At 39.3% G+C, this 26,466-nt stretch overlaps 2 long non-coding RNA genes across 2 annotated transcripts in view; both read left to right on the forward strand.

Moving 5' to 3' along the window:
* The window catches only part of LOC123031516, a 33,207-nt gene extending 13,521 nt beyond the window's left edge, over positions 1-19,686 (forward strand). Inside the window, exons 2-3 of the long non-coding RNA XR_006416313.1 lie at positions 17,491-17,773; positions 18,599-19,686. This is a non-coding gene — a long non-coding RNA (uncharacterized LOC123031516). The remainder of the gene's footprint in view (positions 1-17,490; positions 17,774-18,598) is intronic.
* Positions 19,687-19,811: 125 nt separating this feature from the next.
* Positions 19,812-26,009, forward strand: LOC123031512. Its single transcript, XR_006416312.1, has 2 exons — positions 19,812-22,406; positions 25,612-26,009. It is a non-coding gene; the product is annotated as an uncharacterized LOC123031512 (long non-coding RNA).
* Positions 26,010-26,466: the final 457 nt, after the last annotated feature.

A 26,466-nucleotide genomic window follows, 5' to 3' on the forward strand; every position in this document is an offset into this window, starting at 1 on the left:
CAAAACAAAATGGAGAGAGAAACCTTAAAAATTGATTGTATTCTTTTAATTAGAAATAAGATCTATTCAGATATGCACAGAAGGAGAGAACAGAATTCTGCATTACAAATAGACTGCCCTAAGTATGACCGGTGGGCATGTGCTTTTATCCAGGTGCCACATGCATCACCTTTATCATGTAATTTGCTTTTATATTATGAAGGAGGTTGCCGGTCCAAATCCCACTGAAGTAAATGCTAAATCACCCATTGCTTTTAATGTCTGAGCAGTGATTATGCATGAATAAGTCACAGGTTGTACACCTGGTACCTTCTTTACAATATTTCGGCATGTGTACTACAGGATATGCAATATTCCTAAAACAACAATCTGGCTTTTACAAACAGATGCTCCAGTAACTATTTTGTTAGAAAAGAAAACTATATATCTGTATTCACCATTCTCTCCATAGCTTAACTGAAGTGTTGTTCATGAGAGTCTCTCTCTCACACACAGAAGGCAAAGAATGAAGCAGGAAGGGACGGGGGAAATTATGCCGCCTAGCTACAAGCTGCAGAGGGAAATTAATATTCAAAAGGTTAAGGTGTCTGTGAAATGTATGTAATGAGTAACACTCATAGTTTGTTACTATAGGTTCATTGCCTCTAATGTTGAGGACGGCACATGGATAATTTACGATTCCCATTGTCCCCTCTGCAGGGATTAATTCTGAATTATTTATGTACCTATATACGCACAGAACTGAAACATTTTAGTTAAAGTCAGCCACTCACTCATAGTCTTGAAATTATGCAGCCCTTGTTGCTAAAAATGATGTTAGCCTCTTGTGATTTAAGTCATAACATTTTATTTTCAGTCCCACTGAGAGAGAAAGCATACAGAGGGTGGGAAAGATATATTTTCCTCAAGAAATCACTGAATGCATTTTAAAAAAAAGATGTAAAGAGATAATGGTAATTTTGTGGAGTCAGATTATCATTGTAACATGCATGTAAATAAAACTTTCTTTTATTCATGATTTCACTATGAGCTTATGGGAAGGTTTTTTCAGATGGCTATCTTAAATACAATACTGTGCAGCACAATAAAACGGATCCCATCTACTTATATTTAATTTTAATATAGGGATGTTCATTTTAAGAAATTGACCTTAGTGTTTAAGAATTTTCACCAAAATGGGATATTGTGGTATCCAAGAAACTCTAAATTTGCAACTTCCCTTTTTACCACCAATATCTCACTGCAAGTTCTTAACTGTGATACTTTTGTCCATATCAACAAATTTTGATCCTGGGAAACCCACAGAACTAAATATTTCTTAGTAAAATATTATATGCTAGCAAATCAGCACAACTTATTTAGGGATAGCTATAGAACTCTGTCTTGAACATGTACATTTCAAACCATTAGAAGAGATGTAATTTAGCATATTGAACATGTTTTAACAATTCTTTCTCTTTTCCTCAGCAAAATTTTTTCTTCATGACTGGAACTGCAAGCGGGTTGAGACCTAGCCTAATTCCTGTAATGAGGCAAAAGAAAGAGGAAAAAAAAAACCCACAATGAGAATGAGGCTAATTAACACGAGAGAGAAAAGAACTAAAGCCTTCACTAGACCAAACCCAAGCCTTTGGGGTTTCAGACAAACTGGCCTGTTCGCCTTTCAAGAATTATGCCCCTAATAATTATGATGTACTGCAAGCAGACAGCTTCGTACACGATTGGGGTATTTAGTATACAACAGATAAAGATTTAGAAGTGTCTGATGTGTAAAAGAAAAAAAAATGTATAAAAGATCAATCCGTCCTCTTTTTTCCCTCTCTCTCCTCTCTGTACAACTCAACAATTGCTAATAAATTAGAAGGAGGGGCATATTGATGTACTGCTTGACTGTAACACAAAGAAGTGTAGTTAGCAAAAAGCTGCGGTGGGGAATGAACAGTATTTTAACTCGGCAGTTTAACCTCAGAGTCTGTCAGCTGTGACCTTTTACCAACCCCAATGAGAGCCTGATTTCTCACTTTGGCTACTCACTGTTGGATGAGTGAATGTAGAATTTGACAGCAAGAGGTTTTACATGAAAAGGGAAGGTACTTAAAAAGCATGTTTTGTGATGATAGGCTACATTTATTCACTGTTCATTATTACGCTTGGTGCCGCAACAGCTTTTGGGTGGATTGATTGGGTGTGAGCAGCTTGTCTTCTGTGGAAGTGAAGAGGCATTATTGACCTGCTTGGGAGCTGCAGTGACCTCTAGATGACCCCCCTTTCACCTGAAATTGACCTTGAAAACAACCTAGGCTTCACCTCCATTTTGAATTTAAAAATAAAAACTGTCTTAGAAGCATGTGGATTATTAGAGTTGACACATTACACATTTTGCCTTTATTCCAACTTTTATAGAAGCCCACAAGCGTGGGGGTGAGGGAGAGAATTGCTTTCTAAATATCCTGGCCCTGCAGCTGCGTGGCTCGGTATTGGTACAGATTTATGGACGGAGGGCAAGTAGACGTTCTACTGCTTGATGGCAAATTTTGCTATTCATCATTATTGATTAGAGCCTATGCTGTATGACAGAGCCCAAACCCTACGATGACAATTGCTGTTTCAGTTGTTATGGGCCATAATGGGCCATAGGGATGATTTAAAAGAACACAATAGCTATCTGTAATTACACATGAATAATCCATGAATGCTCTACTACTGTGCTCCTAATCAGACCCCCACAATCGAGGCCAAGACATGCGTACTTGTTTCTGCCTTTGCCGAGTAGTCCTGAAGAGATCCCGGCATAAAATGTAATCCACCACAGTGGGCAAGTAACAGTTCTAGCTCTTCACTGGATCTCACTGGTTCAAATGAATCACTTAATAGGGGACAAATGGAGTTTCATATGATCGGTGACGGTACAGACACCCAATGAACTTGACTTCTTTGGGTAAAAGGTGGCCATGGCTGTGTTAGCACTTGCCGTTGAAGCAGCAGAGTTTGTCCATGATTAATTTTTGTGTGTCCTGTTTTTAACCCTAATGGCATCTGCCACTTTGGTCATTTCTCTTTGCAGTTTACAGCAAAAGAATAGTGGGAGACCCTTCTAAAAGAAACCGTGTTGTAATTTGTTTCATGGCTTAATCAATACCTGGTGTTATCAGAATCATTGCCTGACAGAACTGTCTCCCCAGATAGGAGGAATCAATACTCACTGTCCCCACCATCTCATAGTCTGAAGCAATCATGTCTGTGCCTGGATGGGGAACAGTGGCAACCAAGCCAGCAGACGGTGGCCTTGGTGGACCACATTTACCTCTGCCAGGCATGCCTTTGTCCCTCCTGTTCCATTTGTTGCTAATGCTAGCTGGCAAGGCAGACAACAGGAGGGGGAAAATCACACACAGTTGTGCTACAGCATCCTCACAGGAGGAACCTACTAATCTGATTTTTTGCCCAGCTTGTGACCTGCTTACACCTGTGATTGTTCCAGTGCGCCACAGTGCCCCAACTTAAGTGAAGCATGTTATCTGTTACAATTCATCTATCTCCTATGTCTTTACACTGATGAATAACTACAAGGGTCCTCAGCAGGTTTCAGGACCTGCAAATTACAATCATTCTAATTTAGCATTATATTTTGTGTGTGTGTGTGTGTGTGTGTGTGTTTTCCTTTTGGTTCTTTGTGGTAGCAGAGGCTGGGACGATGGGGGCTGTCATATTTTTCTCCTCTTCAGATATTGTTAGTACAGTATGGGGGTTTAAACATTCTGCTATGTGGGCCTTAAATCTTTAAAAAGTATCTATTGTTGAATGAAGGCTGTGCAATTTTATTCCAACTGTGTTGGGCAAATGATTTTTTCAAATATTATTTCTTTCTCTCTGCTGACATTTATCTGTATGTCAAGTAAACACAAAGCGGCAATGTGCTTTCTTTAACAGCTAAGTCTCTACAGAAGGGGGGATTTGTAATTGGTATGACATTAGAAACCTATGTAGTAGCTCAGTCAGCTTCTATCTCATCTTTGTTTCTACCTCTCTATAAAGGAAAAGGCAGTTTTGCCCAGAGGAAGAAAATAAAAGGAATTCATCGTTAAAAGGTACATTAACACAAAAAAGAGAGGGAGAGGAAGCCAAGCTTTATTGGGGATATGTGGAGAAAGGATGTTTGAGTAGTCAATGATCAGTTACTTTTGAGGTATATTAAAAAGGTTTAATCTTACCGATCATGAGTTAAACTGGATGTTTTAATCAGTTAGCGAGTGCCAGAAATAATTATGCAGGAGTGCTTCGTCTGCAGAATGTCTGTATAAAGCATATAAATCCTTCTGTTCCCTAAGGATATCACCAAATAACACACAACAAAAAGACAAAAGCAATATCAAACTCATATAAATTAAAATCGCAAATGATGTGAAAAATACAATAAATAACATGACCCTTTTGCTCTGGGTATACTATACAGGGAAGAGTGTCCAACACAAACACGTTCATTAATCTTCTATATCCTCTCTCTCAACTTTTTCAGGAAACTTTCCTTATATTTACTTTCTATAGTTCAATCAAAGGTCATCCCATGCATTTAGAAAGTGGGGCTGATTACAAAGTAAAAAAATATGCCTGTTTGCCCACTTTAAAACAACAACAACAACAACAATATATTATGTGATATCTTATTTCTTAAACAAGCTACACATTTGCCAGGATTCAGAATCCACTTTAAAATAAAGCAAAAGTAATCAAGAGCATCACTAAATCCAGTCTTCTCTCTCTTTCTTCACATGTAGTTATAAAATTTCATTTGTACAGGAACTTGGTTCATTCAGTGACAAATTCTGGATTGCATTTGCATATATTTTTTGGTAATTACAGGTGATGGGATGCAAATTATAACTGGATGGAAGCTGTGTAGGTGAAATGATCTTTAATCCTTACAGCTTTTGCAAAATGGGTTTGGAGCTGAATTATTTGTATAATCCTTTTACTCAGAAAATGGAAGTGGAACATGCCCCCTCTTACCGCACTGTTTGGGAATGCTTAACAGCCAACATTTTAGCTACCAATCGTTTTCATGGGACTGTAAGTTTTCACTCACTTTAATTTCTGCTATACTTCTTCTGGTGGAAGTTCAGTGGAATTATTTCCCCACTGCTCCGCCTGAGATGTCTTAGTCTTCCTGTGGCAATTTCACTGAATGAGCTGAAGAGCTGATTAATTTATCCTGAGTCTCCCCCTTCCCTCAAATGGGACAGCATGCAAGCCCCTCCACTCCCATTTCACTTTCTCAGCAACCCCAGACAGTAAACAGTAAACAGATAGTAACTTGACAAAGGTTATCTAGTAGATCTAGCTAAGGCAGGATTTGAATCTGAGACTCCACTTAGCATAACCACAATGCCATACCATCCTTGAATCAATTTAAAATAGGTAGGACTTGTAACAAAATGTTGTTGTGTACATCCCCTACTAAAACTAGTGTACATGCCTGATATCCTCTCCAATCAGGATATTCTCATGTCCATCTATCCCGCTGCCACCTTTGTTCCATTCCTCTGTTCAAAGTATTACTCAACATTCATTAAAAGTACTACAGAGTAATTCAAAGAACTACGGAGCAGACACAGTCCTCATTGGAAGTGTTATTTGTTGTCTTTAGCCTTGTAGGCTTTTTTCTAAAAAATATTTCATTCAGTAATATCATGGTAAATATTGTAGTGCAAGTACTCATCATGGCAGTTCCCTTAGTCACACCAACAAAGGAAAGTTCAAAAAGGCAGGCATCTGTGTTGGCCAATGGAAATGAGGTTCAGCTCTCCCACTGCATTCTGTCCTCTCCTTGATCTTCTGGAGATACTTGGAACATTACCTAGTCCTCAATGTCTCTGCAAGTCTTCCCTATCTGCAGCAGCATCTCTCTTTAAGCAGTGAGCCCTAAGGCTCTCATAAAGATGCAATAGAGCTATTAATGTCATGGATGACATCAGTTTCACGTAAGGATTTACAGACCTTGTTCAGTCCATTCTATTTGCATTTTGCAGATTGTGAGGTGCCTTTCATCCTACTGTCTGCTCATTGATGGAGCAGATTTTGTACATATGCATCTATATACCTTTGCACAAATTCACATTTCCCAAAATGTACACATTCCCCCAAATATAAATCACCCCCCAAATGTGCATTTTCATGTGCATTTATGGAAACACACATTTCCAGTGTTTTCCCCATGACTAAATTTGCGTAACATTACAGAAAGTTTTTAAAAATCTGCATGCCCATGGAATTTGTGTGCCTCAGGAAAAGCTGTGGAATCTATGGGTCAGATTCATACAGCATAGAAATCCAAAATTATTTGAGTGTACTCTGAATTTCTCTGAAACCCCTAGTCTCATGGCCATTCTCAAACAGAAAGTCTGGCTGTGGCAAGTTCTGAATTGGCGACATTGTTGCATACTTAATTGTTCCTGTGTGTGTCTTATCAAGCATGAGGAAAAGAACTGTTTCCCTGCGCTATAGTAGCATGGAACCTGCCATGCCATCTCTGACCACTGCATAATCAAAGAGGCAAGATTCAAAGTGTTGGCACAATAGTGACAGTAGGAAACACAGGCTACTACATCCTCGCATTGTGCCGTTTTAGGAACTCAGCATGGCGCCTCAAAGTTCCTGCTTCTGTGCCCAGTCATGTTCACAATAGCTTATATGAAGCAGCACCACAGAAACACCCAGATCCCAAAGTGGTTGCAGCCCCGTCTCCAGGAGGTCTGTTACATAAAGCCATTTTTGATGACTTCTGAAAGGGAACAAGAAGAACACACAGACTCAACAAATCTTTTGTACTGATTACAAAAGATTTTGTACTGAGCAGTGATTAAAATATGCTTGCTTTATGTTGAAATCAAAGAAATAATTTGTTGTACTTTAAAGGCTGAACATTTTGCAGGGATGTTTAAAATCAAGCATGGGGAAGCTGCACCCCTCCAGATATTGGACAGCAGCTGTCATCATCCTTGACCATTAGACATGATAGCTAGGGGCAAAACTTGGAGAAGAATGCATTTCAAAAGATAGCTAAGGTTTGGTTCACTGTAGGTAAGTACATGGGAACAAGAGGGCTTCAAATCTCCAGATGTGTTGCCAGTACAGATAGGGAGACTACAAATAATGACCCATAGACCATGGTGGTATCGGATTTAATACAGAGTTAGGTAGAAGACTGCTAAAGATTCCAAAAGAGGAAACTTCTCCAAAATGAGGAAACTGGCAAAGAAGCTGAAGAGAGAACCAAGAAGTTTAAATTGCTTCAAAGCACTTGGAGATTAATCAAAAACATGATAATAGGGGTACAGATACCCACTCAAGAACTCACTTAAAAGGACATTGGGATATTTGCCACCAGTCTAAAATTGTCAAGTTCTTCAGGGTCCAGGAGGGTTTCTTCAGGAGCAGTCTTGCCACCATTTGTTTCTTCTAAAGAAGCAATAATCACCTCCTTGGCCCAGCTGGCTGCCCCCTCTCTACTGGCTTTTATTAGCCACAAGAGGCAAGGATCCAGTACACATATGGTTGCATGAACCTGTCTAAGAACCTTGTCAACATCCCCACTGGAACTCATCCAACTAGATCAGACTGTGCTCTGGACATCTCACCTGATTCCACTGCTTTAACATTGGAGTCCAATTCCTGGTGGATACAAAAGATTTTGTTCTGAAAATGCCTACCAAACATTACAGCAGGTCTCGGAGAGCTCCAAGATCCCTTTGGGACCAAGATCTAATAAGTCCAGGACAATCTTAGAGACTTCTACTGGCTGGCAAATTGAAGATTAAATGGAGGTAGTCAGGTATTGCTTCTTTGCCACTCTCACTGCCTCCAAATATATTCAGTTATAAGCACATACCAGGACTCTACTGTATTCACTAGGAATTTTCCTCCATCTACACTCAAGTGGTCTCCTGATTTGTTTTATTACTCTCATCTCCAGGGTATAGCACAAAGTCATATGAGCTCTACTACCGAGAGGGCACTCAGGAGCAATCATGTCAACATCTCAGGTAATCTCTCTATTCCAGAGATCAATCAGGGATTCAACAGGACCACTAGCAATATGAGCCAAAAAATCACCAGAGCCCTCTGGAAACCATCCAGTTCCATCAGCCTCTGGGGGCGGACAATCTCAATGGGTCCACCACCCCTGCAAATGGGAAAAGTCACCATTAGTCTGAAATTCAGCCAGCAGTGATTTGACCATGACAAGGGGACTGATTCAAATCTCCCACCATCAGATCACTATTTTCTGCACAGTTGAAAAAAACAAATCCAGAGTGTGCCCTGCTCTATGTGTTGGGCCAATAACATGCTGGAACAGCTCCATTGTTGTTACGGAGTCCAAGAAGTCTTAAACTGCCCCAGAAAGTACATCCTTACAATGGATACAGACATCCCCTGGGACCAACACCAAGGGGGAACCTTAACATCACAGTCGAGACAACCTCAGTCAGCTCACATTGGGAGTTGATACACTAACAGAATCCCTCGTCTGTCCCACTCATCCAGCACAAGATGCAAACACTCTAGATTAGAAGTCAGACGGGAGCCTGGAGGAAGAGAAAACTCCTCATACCTTGGCAATCCCCACCCCCATCCCTCCAGTCTATTTTGATGCTGTACCAAGTACCCAGGGAGGCAGAGCTGGGAAAGACTAACCCGTCCCCCTTTGCCCGCCCAGATCTTGGTTATGCATGCCAAATTGGCAGCCTCATCCACTGTTAAATCATGGATGAGGAGGTCTTATTGTGCACTGATCTTGCATTTAAAAGCAACATCCAGAGACCAGAGAGCAGGCTGGTTGGGGTCAATGAGCAGGTCTCATTGCAGGACTGGGGCCACTGGAGCTTCTCTTAGCAGTGCCTCACTCCACCAGCCCCAGTGTCAGCCAGGAGAGGACAAAAGGACTGGGGAAGAGGCTCAGCCAGGTGGGAGGACAGGCTGGCAAGATGGCAAAACCAGCACTTCTGTCCTTGCTGAGAAAGTCCAGAGGTGCTGGTCAAGGCGTAGTCTCCAGAGCATATATCTGTTCCTGAGTTTCTGTATTCTGGAAGGGAGTCTAAGGAATTAGGGCAGAAATAGTGATGACAAAAGAAGAAATTCTCAAACTTACTGACAAACTGAAAGTCAGCAAATCACCTGGTCCAAATGATTTTTGGATATCCCTCCTAGAGCTCTCAAAGAACTCAAACATGAAATTGCTGACCTTCTTACCAAAATATTTACTATGACCATAAAACCAGGCTTTGTACCAGAGGACTGGAGAATGGCCAATGTAATACCCATTTTTAAAAGGGGATCCAAGGGGAATCTGAGAAATTACAAGCCAGTTAGCTTAACGTCTGCTCTGGGTAAAGTGCTTGAAAGCATTATTAAAGAGAGAATCAGTAAGCACATAAAGGGACAAGGCTTGCTGAAAAAGAATCAGCATGGCTTCCGCAAGGGGAAGTCTTGTCTCACTAACCTATTCGAGTTCTTTGAGAGTGTTGATAAGCTGCAGCAGTCATGTAGACATTATTTACTTGGACTCCCAAAAGGCTTTTGACAAAGTTCCTTACCAAAGGCTCCTGAACAAGGTAAACAGCCATGGAATAAAGAGGGCAGGCGGGGGGTGGGGAGGGAGATCCTCTTATGGATCACTAACTGGTTAAAGAACAGAAGACAGAGGGTGGGATAAATGACAAACTCTCCCAAAGGAGAAATGTAACCAGTGGAGTCCCACAGGGTTCTGTCTTATAACCAATGCTTTTCAACCCATTCATAAATTATATGAAATTAGTAGTAAAGTGGGCAAGTTTGCTGTTGACACCAACCTATTTAGGATGATTAAAACCAAAAGGGATTGTGAGGAACTCCAAAGGGATCTTTCCAAGCTGGGAGAGTGGGTATCAAAATTGCAAATGTAGTTCAATGTGAGCAAGTGTAAAGTAATTCACACTTAGGCAAAAAATAATTAAAAAAAATAAAAATCCCAACTTCAAGTACAGGCTGATGGGATCTGAGCTGGCAGTGACAAAGCAAGAAAGGGATTATGGGATAATAATGGACAGCTCAATGAAAATATCAGCTGAGCAGCTGCCATGAAAAAACCAAACTGTATACTAGGCATAATTAGGAAAGGAACAGAAAATAGAACTGCCAAGACCTTACTCCCCTTATACAAATCTTTGGGATGACCACATTTAGAATATAAGTTTCAGTTCCAGTTGCCTAACTTGAAAAAGGACACTGAGTTGTAAAAAGTACAGAGAAGGGCAGTGAAAATGATCATAGGGCTGGAGCAATTCCCTTATGAGGAGCAGCTACAACCACTGGCTCTGTTTAGCTTAGAAAAGAGGAAAGGGGAGACATAATAGAGGTGTTTCAAATAATGCATGGTGTGGAGAAAGAATCCTTTTTCTCCCTATCCCATAACACCCAAACTCAGGGTCATCCCATGAAGCTGATTGGTGGGAGGTTTCAGACAGTTACAAGAAAGTACTTCATCACACAACAGATAGTTAAACTGTAGAATTTGCTGCCATGGAAGATGGTGATGGCCTCCAAATTGAATGACTTCAAAAGGGGATTCGACCAATTTATGAGGGGGGAGGCTAACAGTTCCTGGTCCCTGACTCCAGGCTGAGCACATCAGAGGAAGCTGCCCCAACTGGTTTAAGGAGTCTGGGATGGAAGCAGCCAAGCTGCTAGAGAGCAAACAATCAGAGTGAGCAACAGGTGTTTGGCAGCAGAGTTGTAGTTGAAGAGGAGACAAAGACTGAAGCTTAATCTAGCTAAAGAAGCTCCTTCCTGATCAGTCAAAAAATAGAGCAAGGTATAGGGGTTCAACCTGAGCTGGATGATACTACACTCTCCTTGAAGACTCAGGCTTGCACCTTGGGTGTCTTCATGAATTTGGCCCTTAACCTGGACACCCAGGTCTCAAGGCCCAGGAGTGAATTTGCACAGCTTAGACTAGTGCTCCAACTCCACCCATTCTTAAAGATGTCTGATCTAGCCATGGTCATGCCTTAGTTCTACATGGAGCTGCCTTTGAAAACCTTTCAGAAACTTTAACTGGTCCAAATCCTGTGACCAGACCGTTGACTAGGCCAGAGGACATCACTCCTTGTTCTAACAGCTTCCAACATGTCTCCAGCCTGAATTTAAAGCACTGGTTCTGAAGGATAAAGTGCTATATGGCTTGGGGCCAGGCTATCCGAAAGACCACCTTCTCCCTTACAATCCTGCATGGCCCTTAAGATCTTCTGGAGAGCCCTTTCTTTCAAGACTAGCACCATCAACACTGCATCAAGTGGGGGCTTTTTGGTAGCCACTCCCACTTTTGTTGGGGCTCCCTCCCAAGGGAGGCTAGGTTCATTTTTTCCTCCTGCCCGTCTGCTAGCAGGCAAAGAGTGCTCTATGCAAGAAAGCACTAGGCCTGGAAGTGGGACTGCTGGTTGGATGCTGTTTTTATTCTGCAATTGTTACATAGTTATTGCTTTTAGATGTGTTATATTGTTTTAATATATTTTAATTGTTTTTGTAAGCCTCTTTGGGTGTCATTTTTGGTAGAAATGCAGGGTATGAATCAAGTAAATAAACACACAAAGAAAATCACCTGTCATTCATGGTAACCACCATTATTGAAGAAGATGGCAATGATGAAAGGATCACCCACATACCTTCCATACCACAACTAAACCTATACCTTACAGAACCTATCTCTAAAATAAATTAAACAATTTCTCTACACTTATCTATCCTTAAATATCTTTATATGCCTATACTTATCTATTATACAGAACTGCACTTATCATTGTAGCCCTATGATTTATCCTTTTCTATCTGATGCTACATGCTGTGATTTACTACCATTGTACTTACCGTATTCTATACTTATCTAACCGTTGTGTGATAGAGATCAGCAAATGAGAAGATTGTTTGGTGGACCATAAAAACTTTTGAACAAATTGACAGAGTCCGCTCAGCTTCAAGACAAGTGCAAAGATTTCAGATGCAGACAGTTGAGGCTCGTAGCTCCACTGTCTGTGAGACAGTGTATCCACTCAGGGTTTTAGACTGAACTATACAAAATACCAAATCTACTTTGGGAATATGGTTCAGAACTGTGGGTAGCTCCTTAAAAATTCTGTGTGAAACTTGAAGTAGATGCACTGCCCTACTGATTCTGGAGCCACCAGCCTTCACTGCACACCGGGCTTAATTTTGTTGGTCAAAGCAGGATGGGAAAAATTGGCCAACAGCAAAACAAAACGAAGCTATTCCAGGCAAGCACTAGTTATATGATACCACATGAAGTGCTACTGCAGAGTTCCAGAAGTGCTTTCTAGTGCAGAAAACAAGATTCCTCCAGATGGTGCATTATTTTATTTGATTTCATTTTCCCACCAAAACAAAGCTATTTGCAACACAAATTCTTCTGGTTATAGAAATGGGCTGTTCTATAAAGGGGCTTCTATCCCCTTTGTAGAAGAGTTGTGGCAAAGTGCATTTTGTCTCAAAGTGCAGGAGGGAAAGAGCTCCTGTATGAGCAGGATCTCTACACCATTTAGAATGCTACAGCCCCTCTGCAAGTATGGTGGCAGTGGCACAGTGGCAAAGTCCACAGTCAGTCGCCATCATTTCCAGGTAGGGCTGGAAAAACTCCTGCCTGAAGCCCTGGAGAGCCACTGCCAATCAGTGTCAACAGTCTAGGATAAGATGGGCCAAGGGTCTGACTCAGTATGGGGCAACTTCCTATATTCCTGCATTGATTAGATTCAGTTATAGCATGCCTGAATAGGACTCCTGAAATTCGACAATGAGAACAGGCATTGGGGTCTCCAGATTCTGGAGATGGTGGAGAAGGAAGAGTCTGCCATTGGATGGAAAGTGTCCACTTTAAGTTGTTTTTTACTTGTTTCACAAGTTCTTGCCATTATATACACAGTAAACTCTCTCTGTGTGAGTGCATGCACCAATGCCTTGTTCATATTCCAAAAATGTGTTTTTCCTATTTTCAAAGTCTTTTTCCTATTAAAATCAAAACAACTATGACAAAAATAATATAACGTAATATAGATGCATAATATATAACATAAGAACAACATAAGAGAGATGCTTTCAAGCTTTTGAGTGTATAGATTTATGTTATTCATTCACAGTTTGCAGCCAAGCAACATGCTAAAAACAAACAGGGTCCATGTTATTTCTTCTTTAATAAGTTAGGCAGAGTTGTGAGTAATCTATTTTAATGCATCACCTGATTATGCAAGTCTCTTCTAATATCTTAGATTTGCCAATCCCATATGCAAAATCCCATGTCAGTTCCTGGCAGCCAAAGTAATATCTGTTTCCAAGGAGACGGAACTCTTTCTTTTCTCTGGGAACTTCTCTAAGGAATGAGATTCTAAGAGAAGGTATGAAGTAGTACTTTCCCTGCATTAAATGAAGCACAACATGCAAATACAACCATGGCATGAGTGTAAGGTTTGGACCAAACAATACAGCATTCTGTAGGTTATTTATCTCTAACTATGGTACAGAGTACTATGAATAAAAACATATCCACTAAAAGAAGAATGGGAATATTTTATCTGTGGGCCTATTCATAAGTTTTTCTTAGAAATGAGGTTTGGGCTTTACCCTGCCATGCTCAAACAGGATGCTGAAATTCCTTGCACTTCCTGCTCCTCTGTAATGCTACAACTGAAATACATTCCTTACTTAACAGAGTCTCTTAGGTAGGTCAAGTCTGTTCTGTGAGGACGTAAAGGCAGGTGTTTGCTCAGTGCTGATCCACAGCTGTGCAACTCCCTTCCCTCTGAGACATGCCAAGTCACAGCAGGAACATTTTCCAGCAGACATTTTTATCTGGGTTGGCTTTTAATATCTGGGTTAAGTCTCTATGGGGTAATTTTAATTCTGGTGTTTATCTTAGTGTTTCAATTGGTATTTTGTTTATGGGTCTTGTTGAATTTTTATGTGAGGTTAGTTTTCCACCCTCATCCCTTAGGATGGCACAAACCTAATGTCTAACTAATGCAATATATTTATATCTTTGTTTATTTATTTTAAATTTATGAACTGTTTTTCCACTGATGTATTCAGCATAATGTTCAAAATTTTAAAAGTCACATTTCAAAAGTCACATTTCAAAACAGCACCAAAATGATTAAACTACAAGTAAATCACACAAAGCAACAATATATAGGTAAACAGGAAAACCCGCCAAAACAGAGCCAAGGAAGTGCATCTCTCAAAGCTAATCTCCCCTCAAAAAAAAACAAAAAACAAAAAAACAAAACAAAAAAACCTGTTGCCATAAAAAAAGGCTTGAAGTGGTCACAAGAACCTTTATGAGAAAGGAGTTCTACATTTTTGCAGCTGACAGTGTAAAGTCCTATATCATTGCTGACAAGGACTCAACCATGCATGGGGAAGGAAAGAGAGGAGCACAAGAACCCCAAAGACAATTAGACAAGCCCCTCAAGATCTCCCAAGGTTTTCTTTGCCCAACTTCAGTGATAAACACTTTCAGATTCACTAAGTCTGTCTACAGCTTCTCAAAGAGCTGGTCTCTTACCGGACTGACAGGTCTTAATTCTCATAGATTCTTAAATTCAGTCAGTGAGTCTATGATGGAAGGAAAAATGTCCGACAATCTGTGAAACACAGATGAAGGTAACTAACAAAATTTACACTTCTTTAGAGAGGAGATTCCTTTATCCAGGAACGCTCTGTTGTGATGAACATCACAAGCACCTTAAAATACTTTGCATTACAACAAACATAGCTCACAACATCATCATGTTGATTTTGAGGTATGTTGAATTTTGTTAGACCTTTCTGTCTGTGTTCCATGAATCATCAGGTATCTCTCCCTTCATAATCCACTCATAGATGGAATTGGATTTTTATGGAATGTGTGGAATATTTTGTTCCTCTTTCATTAGAGAACATTAGTGCAAGTGCAAAGTGGTACACCCCAATTTTTAAAAAGTCTTCAAGTTCAAGAAAAGTCCTAAGTTTCATAATCAGGAAAAAAAGTGGCCCAGTGCAAAATTTGTAGGTTGGATTCATAGAAACCTGAACTCATATGTGGATATAAGATGGAGGAGGAGAATGATGTAAGCTGCCTTGAGTCCTTTGTAGGAAAAAGGCAGGATATAAATCGAAAAATTAAATTAAATTAAATCTTAGAAAAAGAGAAAAAGAATGAGAAGAAATCACTCCCTCTTTGCTTTCTCAGATACAAGAATGGGGTGAGGTGCTTATTTACATCTCCATCAGAGTACACTGAATTACACTGTTAGACTGTGATTGGATACTCACTTCCCTGGGAGTGTGCACCATTGAATTTAAAAAAAAATCAAGAGATTTGCTGTTAAGTAAACTTGGATAGAATGGCGCTGCTAATTGCATGGATGCGCTGAAAACAGAGCACTGGACAATAACCATCAATGGTAGCCATTGATAAAAAAATGTAGACACATTATTCAAAATGTTGGAATTTAATTTTTATTTGGATTTTTTTCTTATCCCCCACAGAAATTTGTTATAGAGCTGGTATGCAGATGTTGGTAAATAAAACAAACTAATTAAATAGCATATTTTATTGGATTCATAATACTCTGAATCACTGTTCACATTTCTGCCCACAAAAGCATTTCATTTATGTATAAAATTTTTTTTAAGTGATTGTGGGGTAGAAGATGGGGATAACAAGCATGGGTGTTGTGTCTAGGAAACACAAGCAAGCAAAACAATCTAATCACCACTTGTTTTTCAAGTATTAAATATCTACTTTTCCCTCTCTCTCAGCAGGATGCTGCAAAAGTATATTATTTTTTCCAGTTGATTTCCTCCTTTTGAAGTCATCCTTTGATTGTTTGACAGCTTTATCAGAGCTGTCATAGAAATAGCAGACATTGATGTGTAATATATTGGACAGTGGGTGTGTGTTTTGGGAATGATGAATTAAGATCTAATTTTTATGTTAAAAGACTCTAATGGGCAATTTTATGCAACTGCACTCCTAGGTATTATGGGTAATACGTTCATGACAGTCAAGTTGGTGTATTAAAATACCAATAGATGGCAGTTAGGGTCTTTCCTACTTTGTTTACTGAAACTAAATGACTAGACTGAACTTGAGATGCCTATGCAGCTGCTAATCAGTATGATCACAGAGAGATGGTAATGAAGCCATGGACATCAAACCACATGTATGGGCAAATGTTAAATACAGGTTGACAAATGTGTGTGTGTGTGTGGTTCATCCACACTTCATTTTGAAGCAGATTTTTATTACAATGTTTTCATTTGTTTTCGTGGATGTGGCCTCGTCTATTTGTACAATGGCCCAATAAACACCCCTCTGCAGTATAGTTGGTGCTGCAGTTATTCCCCCATGGTCAGCTCCCACTTTGCATCCTTTCCACAGACTGTAGTGGAAAGGAAAGGAAAGGAAAGGAAAGGAAAGGAAAGGAAAGGAAAGGCTTTTTCTCCTGTTAAAAAATGATGAGCATGCCTCCTATCATGGAAACCAGGCAGGATAGGGACAGAAAAAACTAAACTATTATGCTTGAATTACATTTTTAGAAGTGTGTTGGACTTAACTCAGACCTCATTACACATTCAAGAATTAAACCTCCAAATTCTACTTATGAATGGAATAATTCTGAATTTCGCCTACACTGCTATTAGGAATTAGAAATCTCAGATGAATGCACAAATTTGGGATTGTGTTCATAGGCATGCCAACCCCATTTCATATCAGTGAGCTATGTGAGGACATATGAGGAATTCATTTCAGTTTGTTTTTGACCAAGATGTATTAAGTTTGCATCTTCCAGAACTAAACATGGACCTGAATGCGATTTATGGAAGTCCATACATTTCCAAGTTTGCAATGCAAATTGCAGAATGATAAGAAAATGTGTTTAAAATGTGAAGATTTAGCAAATGCACATGAAATATCAGCATTTCTTTGATAAATGAGTGCATAAACATATAATGAGAAAATATGTACATTTCACAAATTTATTTATTAAAAGCTTTTGTATGCCATCCTATTATACAAAATCTCACAATATTTACAATATTTACAATATTTAAAGGAACAATTAAAACAACAATTTCTAATAAATAATAGAAACAGAACAAAACAATAAATCACCAAGCAAACAGAGCAACTGAAGGTTAAAAGTTGTTAAATTTTAAAATACTGTTTAAATAAAAAGGTTTTATTATATGCATACAATTGGTGCATAACTTTGGAAAAATGCTCATGAAAATATGATTTTGTGTGAAACGAATCAACAAAGTTCACAATCTCAGACAATCACAAGAGAGAACAAGCTTCAAAATAAAATTTGGAGAACCTCAATGATTTTCTGATTTGCCCATCCCTGGAACGAGTCCTGGCAATGGTACCAAGCACTCCTGTCTTATACCTCTTTTGCTTTTCCTCAGAACACTCGTTCGGGATATAACAAGCAAATAGTTACCCAAGGAGAACAGTAGCTGCCAAATGACACAGCAAGTATGATGCACCTGGAATCTGAACATGTGCCAAAATCCACTCGATGTGTTTTCATGAAATATTTAGCACACATTTTGGCAAAACTGTATCCAGATGAGTTTGTTAAAAATCTTATTCAGATGTGACCTAAATGGCCAGTCTTCAACTAAATGTAGCTGCAGTATACCTCTGTAACTACTAGCTACACAAGCCATAATGACTGGATTTCAACAGGTAAGAAACATCTTTGGCCCCTAAGCGGCTAGTGTGCACACTGATTGTCTTGTGTAGGGTGAGGGTTATACTCTACATGTTCTGCTTCAACTAACTGAGCAACAACTGACGGTGGGAGGTGCATTTGTACAAATGCATATTCTGTCAGAGAGCAGATGATGGAACAAAAGGTGTCTGGAAATCCATACAACATAGATGAGGATTTAAAATTTGTAGCAGGATTGGTTAAGTTTGGCCAAACGTCAAGCTTCTTGGATGGGCTTGCTGTTCAGAAGTTAGTTATGATATGTCCAAGTCACCCCATACTCATACACACAAGCATGTTTATTTTCCATCTGTCTACATTTGTTCAGCAAAGTTGTTGCATACATACTGTGGTCTTGAGGAAGGTAGAAGACTTCCCCAGACCTCTGTGTGAATGGATGAAACCAGGCAGTTCTTCTGGAAATTTCAGAAGAAATTAAAACAAAATTATGCCATTTTAATGAAGGAATAAAAACTCTGGAAGGACAGCTTCTTGAGACTAAGTAAGGGATTATGAGCATGTGATGGGTAGGGAACTTCAAGCTGAGAACCTTAAATGCAGCCCTTTTGGGATCCAAGTCTGACCTTCCAGGGTTTTCTCAGATGGCTATGTCCCCTTTCTCTGGCCCATCCTTTCTCCCCCAACCATAAAGTATTTGGTGTTGTCCGGATTTTCACCATGTTTCTCCCTTCCTAAAAAGTCATTGTGCCTCAGTTACTGGCAGCAAGAGAATATACTGGTGTTTTTTGAATTTTGTTTCCATCCATATTGCCTTTGGTGCTGCCCCTCTTTGCTTTCAGCCTCACCCAACAGTGGAATGTGATTTGAAAGACCTTCTCAAAAATTCAATTGGATCCTCAGACTAAGAGGGATTTCCCTTCTCCTGGTGTACACCAATAGCTACAGCCAGCCCAGTCCTATGGATATCTGCCTTCAGATGCAAAAGCCAAGCAAACTTTTTCATAGTGAACTGTGAGTATTTACTTAGGGAAGTACTTAGGGAAGGAGACACCCACTTAGGGAATGAGACACCCACTGCAAGGAATAAACATTGTGAAAAGGCAAAGCTCGTGTTATGAACATCTTGTTTGAGGTCCTCTGATATCCATGCAACAGGAGGAGCCAGAATATGGGTGTCACTGTCATATAGACAGGAAAATACACTCCCTTCATCCACAAAGGTTTTGACAACTTTATTTTAAAAACCCTTCTCTAGTTATTTCAGTTTTTTCTTCATTGGCTAGAAAACCTTTTCTGTCCATCTTGCTTGGCTAAGTTGTCAAAGCCAGAAAGGGGTTGCAGAAGATTCAGATGGAGTCCTCACGGCAGATGATTGCTGTTCTTACAAAAAGCAGGTAGCTTTTTACTACTAAAAATAAATTTACTTATTTATTATTGAAAATATTACTTAGATGCCTCTCACGGCAGGATCTCTGTCAAGGTGGCATACAATAATAAAAACTAATGCAGTCTGAAAAGAGCCCAGTAAAAACAATGAAAGCAGCAAGCAAATGTAAAAAAATAAATGTCAGCATAGAATAAAACTAACAATTGCAGCTACAACTCTTCTCAATAACATATGAAGTACTATGTTTCTAAAATACCTTCAGTGGTAGAGCCTAGTTAACTCCTGTTAGCAACTTGAGTACTGTGGGGTCACTACAGAAAAGGCTCTATTTTGTATGGTGACACACTTAACTACAATCATGGGTGGGCAAAATAGAAGGTTACTTACCTAGATGTAACATACTGTTGCTTGGGGCAATTCAGAAACCCAGGTAACATTGAGCTAACTGCATTCTAAAATGGCATGAAGAAAAGAATCATAGAATCATAGAATAGTAGAGTTGAAAGGGGCCATAAAGACTATCAGGTCCAACCCTCTGTTGTTACAGGACCTCAGTTTACACCATCCCACTCTGATGGCTGTCCAGTTTCTTTTTTAGTGTCTCTAATGTGGGAAAGCCCACCACCTCTCTAGGCATCTGGTTCCATTGTCATATAGGTCTGACAGTGAGGAAACATTTCCTGATAGCCTGAATCTGGGTTGTTGAAATTGGACTTGATTATTCCGTGTTCTGCATTCTGGTATCAGCGAGAAGAGATCTTGACCTTCCTCTTTGTGACAGTCTTCAAGGTATGTATAGAGGGATAACATGTCCCCACTCAGTCTTCTCTTCTCAAGGTTGAACATGCCCAGTTCTCTCAGTCTCTCTTCATAGGGCAGCATTATCAAACCCTGCATCATTTTTGTTGCCCTCCTTTGGACACTTTCTAATCTTAAAAATGTGCACTGTTACTGAAATCCTTCCAGCCACAACATCCAGGGAAGTTCAGAAAGACTTCTTATATTTTAATTCTTGCAAATACTTTTTGCCATTTTTAGATTTTTTCTTCTTCTTTGTATTTGTAAATGCCATGTAAATTCTGATTTCCTTAAAATAACTTCACCACCCTGTACTTTGGGAGTTTCATCACTGCCCACACCTAATTGCTCTGGTGCACCTGTAGCAGTCTTAATTAATACTTCAGTTCACACAAAGCACATCAGAGTCATAATTTGGTTGCGAAATTGCCCTACCTTTAAACAAACGGTGTGATTTGTCTAATGGTGGAAAAAATTATATCAATGGGATCCCCTCAAATCCTTTACCTGAAATGTGTCTGTTCCTTGGAAGCAACAGAACTATCCTATATTTTTGTACTAGCTTTGGCTGTAGGATGTTATGGGGTTAAGTCATTGTATATTTGTGCATGCACACACAAGTGTGCTACTCATTTTTGGCCAAAAGGCTAATCGTTTAGAGGTGAAAAGTTAATTAGAACTTAGAAGTCAAGAAGTTGTGCTTAGAGGGGAAGGAGATTACAAAGTTCAACATAAGATCAGGGGTAGAGAGAGAACTGTCTTAACTCAGGGGACAGAAACTTAGGCCAGTACCACCATGTCTGTGTGCCAGTTGGAACCAATACAAGTGCTACAGCGAAATCATGGTTGTTAAAGTAGAAATGCATTAAGGTAAGTCAGCAGAGCTTCCTGTCCTGATCTAGAAATAAGAATTTCTGCTTCTTTCTGTAGTTCCTTTAAGTTCCTGTTGGGCTGACAGTGGGAATTGGATACTACCATTGGATACTGCCCTTGGTCTGCAGAAATGACCAGTAACTCCTAATGGAAAGAAAACAGTACTGCTAGAAGATATAAGTAAACACAAAAGGACAGAGAAAGAAGAAGAAAGAAATGAAGCCCAGAGTTTAGAGCAGAGAAATTATGTGAGCTGCTGGAACTGGAGAACCGGTTGAGAAAGCTGGACCAGTTACTGTAATACAATAAGATATTGCTTGGCTAAGGACTTGAACAAAACAGGGATACAGACTAGTTAGATTAGATGGATGGTTTTCCCATCCAAAACTGGTGTGGACAAAACTTCATGGAATAAGCACAGAGAGTAAGTGTAACATTTTCAACAGTGTGGTTAGTCAATTACAGTTGTATGTAGCTTACAGCAAAAAAGCAATATTTATTAGCGCTTGAAGCCACCCACCTAGAAGCAAGCTGTGTGGGGGTAATCCACAGGAGTGTAGTGTTCAGTTCCCCTTTCCAGAAACACTTTCTTCTCTTTAAACAGAAATCCAAACTCTACTGTACTGGGTCAGATTCACATTAAGAGAGTTATGTTCTGCTGTTTCTCCTGAACATATTAAATTAATTGATCAAACTGAATAAATGCCATGCTTAGGTTCTGTATTAGCTACCAGGATGCACAGACCAGGAAAGCTTCAGCCTTCTTCACTATGGAGTACTGGACCAGTGCAATCAGTTGGTGAGACACAACATCATATTTCCTCTTGTCCAACTGAATTTTCCCTTCCCTTGGGCAGCCATGAGCTGATTCTGGGGCATGTGGTTATCTGCAGGGAAAGATAGAATCCATTCAGTTAATGTCAGAATGACATGATTGGATGCAACCCAACAAGTGTGAAAAAGAGATAGAATGGAGCTGAATGAGAATGTAGGGGGTGTGCTGATGAAGCTTTGCTTTTCCTTTGTCATCTGTGTGTCTGAATTTGTCCTTTTCCCCGACTATTTTATTTCATATGTTTCATTTCAAACCTTAAGCTGTGGAACTAGAACTGTGGGGAGCATAGAAATCTTAAGCATGTTATGAAAAATGACTGTTGTCATTATATTTCAACATTTTCAGTTCGAGATTAAATTGAAACCTTTTCAGTATGAGATTATATTTAAACATTTTCAATAAATGATTTTGAAGTCATTCCTCTAAGTATGTTTATGACTGTGTTCTGAGCAAACTTTTTCATAAGACTACATTTTACTGAAAGGGACTGCAGCTCTCAAACAAAGCCGTGCATAGAGATATAACTTTCTGAAATATTTTTAGACATAAGAAAAATGTGTCACCATTTCTCTTTCAAAGGAAACTATTTCAGACAATGTGGCAGTTTGGAAAGCACGGTACTGTGTAAGACAAGACATATGGAATTCCTCCCTGGTGTAAGAATGCCATTAATAGCAAAAGGATTATTAGCAGAGGAAGTCAGAACTTTTGTCCACTTCTATGCTGTGTTTCTTGCCATCCCATAATATTTCAGGTGAGTGAACTTTAAAAGCTTTAAAGTAACTTTAAAAGAATTCCAGGTTATAGGGAATTGTATATGTTTGAGTACTTTGCACATGAACTGTAATCTATGTTTTTCCTCAGAGGTTATTTTTTCCAGGAAATCTTACAGCACAATCATTATCAAGATTTAGTCTAAGAGAATTTTCCCTCCTTTTTGTCAGTTAAACTGTTTCACACATATCTGAAAGCTTGGTGGAATTATTTTCATCCATTGAAAAATTTCTGTAGATATGCCTTGTCTTTAATCAGTGCAGTTGTTCTTTTACAATCATTGATTTTCTTTTTAAAGCCTATTTACTATGTGGTGAGCATGAAGCTTTAAAAAGATTCTTTTTAGTTTGCTTCGTTTGTGATGATTTGTTAGTTCTTGACTGCAGAAAAAACTTTGTTGTTTACATTAATCTATTGTGGCAGTATTAACTTCAAATCATACATAAATATAATTATTGATCATTAGCAGTTGTAATTCAGTGTTAGAATTACAGATTTGCATAATTGTGCTATTATGTGTAAACTTGAACTTCATATATGGGGGTCACAAATAACTGGAGGCAGTAGGAAGCAGAAATCTCTGATAATATATGTCATTCATATTTTAACACGCTGTTGCAATTTTGAACTGTGGTAATGTAAATATTTCTATGTTCCACAGAGCAATGAGATGTTAATGGCTAGAAATTACGACCATATTGATCTAGCTAATAAAACAGAATGCATTAGTACAAGATAATATTTATTATCTGCTTCAAAAATTACTGTACATCATCCACTTGAAATACTTTTCTTCAAGCATAGGAAAGCAATGCTTGCTGGATGTGGTAGATGTTCCTCCCACAGGCAAGCCCTTGACTGCTAAAGATTCACACTAGAAAAATCAAAGACAAGGTGCTTGGTTAACTAGAGAAAGGGTCCACTGCACTCTGCCTCCAGTGAGCCAGAATTGGCATCTCTAGCTTTTTGCTGAGTCTTTGCTGAAGGACTCTCTCTGAAGTTCTGGGTGGTTCTCTAAGTTAGTTTGCCAGCTAGCATTTACAGGTGCTCAACACTGTATTGCAGAGGGCCTTTTTAAAAAGTTTCAAGAAGGAGATATGACCACTTGGCTCCTAAAGTTATAAGTGAAAGTGTTGTGAGGATTGACTCATTCACTCAGAGCCAACTGGGACACTTACAGTAAGTTTGCTGAATGAAGGGTTCTGTAGGGCACTGCATTGTACAGGGCCACGTGATTCGTCATGATTTGGGACCTATCAGCCCTGTGAACTCAAGCATCTCCTCCTACCAGCGCACCCTGCCCTATATTGAGTCAGTCCATTACTCCATCTAGCTCAGTATTGTCAACACTGACTGGCAACAGCTTTATTTAGGCAGGATTTTTCTCTAGTGCTACCTGGAGAGGCCAGCACTTGAACTTAGAGCCCTTTGCAAGCAGACTTTATGTTCGGCCTCTCCGCTATGGTCTGTCCCCATATAATGCCTCAGCAGAAGTCCTACTGTCAAATCCCTGGAAGCTGTAGCCCTGCTTTCCTTGGTAATGCTCCCAGTTCACTTGGTCTCTGTTTAAGCGAGCAGCAACAGGGACAAGACGGAATAAGCAGCCTCTTCCTTCCTCCTTCTAGAACCTAAGCAGTTCCTTCAAAGTATACAATAACTATACTTTTTTTCCTTTTGTAACTCTAAAGTAGGCACAATGACTCAGCCCAGAATGGGAAACTAGAAATCACTAACCCTTTCTCATGTTGTGGTACAGTTGAAAGTGGAGGCCCTACAATTGTAATTTGTATTGCTCAGGAAGGGATCCATTAACAAATTTTGCAGAATGACCAGATGAATCAAGAGCAACTGGTTCTGTTCTGACTTTAATACTTGTGAATGAGAACAGCAAGGCAGACTTTAGTTTCCACAGAATATTCATCCAGGCTGAGAGATTCCCTCTTCAGAACAAGCACAATCATGATTTAATTTATAGCCCTAATTTTATATAAGTGTATTTCCTGGTATCCTGGAGTATTTCTAGTTCATACCTAATCTTGCTTTCATGTCAAATCATTCCAGTGGTTGATTAATGACATTTACAGTACACTTTTTAATTTCTGATGTTCCATAAGACAACTGTTGCTGCTCCTGAATAAACTTTATTATTCCCCGCTGTCCGTTCTTGCAATCATAAACCACATAAATGTGTTCCTTTTGAAAAGCAAGATGGGATGATTTATGGCAATCAGACTACATATTCATGTGCAGTGTCCATAACAACTAAGTCAACCTCTTTAATTAGGCTGAATGACCTTGGGCAGAATAGAAACTGTCCACACAATTTCTTACAAATGGATGAGCAAATCAAGATGCTTGCCTTCCATTAGGGCACATAAAATTATGCTCCAAAAGCTGTTTGCCCTTTGGAGTACAGATACGTAAGTATATTTTCTACCATGGTATTACCTCTAGCAATCCTGATTTGTGCTGAGCTCTATAGACATGTGCAGATGATTGGGGGGGGGGGGCAATGAAGACCTTGAAGGTTGCTTTCACACTTCATTCTTTGCTTTATTAGTTATTTCTGCTATATTTATTGGTATTTACTTCTGTTATAATAAAATATGGGTACTTCAGTCAAGGATCCAGCCTACTGGGCCCTGAACTCAGGAAGCTCACAAAGCATTATAAATACATCACAGAAAGATGCTTGCTGAATAAAACCATGAAATAATTATTACTTCATCAGGTTACGATCAATCTTAGCCTGTAAGCAGACTCTTTTAGGCTGCATTCAGATGATAACATTTTAGAGACTTGGAGGTGATTCAGGTTTTGCAGTTTTTCTGAAACCTATTTGACTAGAGATGATAATAGAACAGAAAAAGATGAAATGTGTCTGCCTGGGGGCAATGATTTCATTTTGTCAACGTGTCCTTAAATCTATTTCTCCAGGAGTGGGTGGAGGGATATGTTTTCTAGAAGGGCAAGTATTCATATTGCATGTGCTTCTTATGGACGGATTTTGGGTTTATCTGAGAGCTCACTTCTGTGCTTATGTTTTATCATAACATCTCAAGCTAGCCAAGGTATTCTTAATACCATCCGATGAGTCAATTTCTTCTCTGCTCAAATGCAAACTTAGATATCCTTCACTCTGGAGATAGTGTTGCTTAACATCACCTTTTCTACATTCTTTGCAGATTATTTGTCTCATGAAGAGATGAGCTGGGACCAAGGAACCACTCTGTCACATTTGCCATTTCTGCATTCTGGGTTTCCACATGCTTTAAACATGCATCTAAGCTAGGACCACACAGATCAGACAGAATACAGAGCCTTCTGTGAAGCTTTTGGAGTTGGCATGAAACGTAATCACTTCATCCACTTGACCAATATGACCCCTACTGCTGTAGCATTAGAACCCTGACCACATGGAAACAAGCACCACAGCACAGTGGCTTTTATGTATCAGTCCATGTAAAGTTCAATTGGTGTGGGTGGAATCATAAAATAAAAATGAAATAAAAATACTAATTAGCTCATATAGACATAAAAGCAACTTTGCCACCAAGGACCTAATAAACCAAATTATTTCCAATACAGCATTCAAATTCTGGTGATTTTCTAGCCCAAATCTGCAACGTACAGTTAATTATAATTTTGTTTTCATGTCCCTTCCTTATTTTATATTCACATTCTTTCATATGAACAGGATAATTTTAGCCCAGTTGAATTAGTAACATTACCAACCTGACAAGAATGCCTTAGGATCAAAATGTCTTGGATGGGATGAGCTATATAATAGTGCCTATAAATAACTTTTCCATCTGCCGTTCACAGATGGGTATAACAAGTTCTCATAGTATATGACCTCTCCACATTTATACACACTGGAGGTGACAAAATCATGCGATAATGTAATCTGAGCCACTTGGGAGGCTGTAGCAATAGGCCAGTTGGAAAGCAGAGTTAATGCAAAATATGGCTGTTCATCTAACAACAGAAAACTTTATAAAATGATCAAATAATGTTAACAATTGAGAGACCAGCATCAG

The sequence above is a fragment of the Varanus komodoensis genome, unplaced genomic scaffold (genome assembly GCF_004798865.1).
Source record: "Varanus komodoensis strain SLA01 unplaced genomic scaffold, ASM479886v1 scaffold5, whole genome shotgun sequence".
NCBI classification, from domain to species: Eukaryota; Metazoa; Chordata; class Lepidosauria; order Squamata; family Varanidae; genus Varanus; species Varanus komodoensis.